A 1,888-nucleotide genomic window follows, 5' to 3' on the forward strand; every position below is an offset into this window, starting at 1 on the left:
CCCGGGGCCGCCAAACAACAACCGCTGCAACCAAAAAATAGCTGGGTGTTATGATAGGCACCTGTGGTCCCAGCTACTCGGGAGGCTGAGGCAGAAGACTCGCCTGAGCCCAGGAGTTGGAGGTTGCTGTGAGTTGTGATGCAACAGCACTCTACCCATGGGGACAGCTTGAGGCTCCGCCTCAAAAAAAAAAAAAAAAAAAAAAAATCTGGTGAAATGAAAAATATTGCCACAGATTAGGAAGTCTGCTAGTGAGAGTATTACTCTGAGAGGCAGCTTGGCAATATCTTGGCCAAAGTGTTACCTCAGTAAATATTTAAAAAACATGTGTGCATATCCCTTGACCTAGCAGTCTAAGTTCAAGACATTTATCCTTAGGAAATGGTCCTATTTGCAAAGATTTAAATATGAGGCTATCCATCACAGCAGATTTTTCCCCTCTATTTTTAAAATGAAGTATAATTAATATACTCTGAACTGCACAGATCGTAAATGCAGAATTTGATGGGTTTTAAAAAGTTTACTTTCACTCTGTTCCCACAGTTCCAGATATGAAACATTTCTATTGCACCAGAAATATACATTGCACAGCACGGTTTATAATAAAGAAAACTTGGGATCAACTTAGATGTAGGGTAAAGGGTAACTTAAAGAAATGTTTATACAATAATATAATGTCTGATTCATTATGCAGCCTTTTAAATGTTGTAAAAGAATATTTAATACTATAAAAATATGTTGTGATGTGTCATTAGGCAATAATACAGTTTCAGCATTGAAAACCTTATTATCTCATATTTGTTAGAAAATATTACCTATTTTTTATATTTTCAGTATTGAAAACTGTATTATCCCATTTGTAGAAAAAATGTCTGCATGGGAGATATACCAAAGTGTATTGGTTATGTTTATATCATTTTATTTTATTTTTGCTTAATTCTTTTTTCTGACTTTTTTAGAACAAATAAGTATTGACTTACACTTAAAATATTATTTAAAAGTTTTAAAAAGTCTTACTAATCACAATACAATAAAAAAATACAATAAAATATCTACATATACAGAATCACTCATCGCTCATGTGCTCTGATTATGTGGATGAAAACTTAGATGTAGAAGAGCTATGCTACTTTGTAATTTCTACTTAATAACGTGGGAATGTAGGTAGATGCTATTCAGTAATACTTATAGACTGACCAAGTATAGTGAAGGTAAGAAAGAATTCATCATGGCATTCAACAAAAACATTTATACTTTGTTCTTTCTGAAAACGTTTATACTTTGTTCTTTCTGAAATATTATGTTACTATGACAATACTCCATTACTGATGTGTTAAGGAACTCCCTAGTATTATGCAAATATTCCTTTCCCTTCCCTTCCCTTCCCTTTTCCTTCCCTCTGCCTTCCCTTCCCTCTTCCATCCCTTCCCTTCCCTCTTCCTTCCCTCTTCCTTCCCTTCCCTTCCCTTCCCTCTTCTTTCCCTTCCCTCTCCCATCCCTTCCCTTCCCTCTTCCTTCCCTCTTCCTTTCCTTCCCTCTTCCTTCTCTCTTCCTTCCTTCTTCCTTCCCTCTTCCTCTCCTTTCCTCTTCCTTCCCTCTTCCTTCCCTCTTCCTTCCCTTCCCTTCCCTTCCCTCTTCTTTCTCTCTTCCTTCTCTCTTCCTTCCTTCTTCCTCTCCTTCCCTCTTCCTTCCCTTCCCTCTTCCTTCCCTCTTCCTTTCCTTCCCTCTTCTTTCTCTCTTCCTTCCTTCTTCCTTCCCTTTTCCTTCCCTCTTCTTCTCCTTTCCTCTTCCTCCCTTCCCTCTTCCTTCCCTTCCCTTCCCTCTTCCTTTTCTTCCTTCTTCCTTCTCTCTTCCTTCCTTCTTCCTTCCCTCTTCCTCTCCTTTCCTC

General features: G+C 38.1%; 1 protein-coding gene across 1 annotated transcript in view; it reads left to right on the plus strand.

Moving 5' to 3' along the window:
• The window catches only part of PLEKHH2 (pleckstrin homology, MyTH4 and FERM domain containing H2), a 115,590-nt gene that overhangs the window by 55,010 nt on the left and 58,692 nt on the right, over positions 1-1,888 (plus strand). The gene's annotated exons all lie outside the window — the stretch shown is intronic.

Source organism: Otolemur garnettii, unplaced genomic scaffold (assembly GCF_000181295.1).
Source record: "Otolemur garnettii isolate 467f Iridium unplaced genomic scaffold, OtoGar3 scaffold00024, whole genome shotgun sequence".
NCBI lineage: Eukaryota > Metazoa > Chordata > Mammalia > Primates > Galagidae > Otolemur > Otolemur garnettii.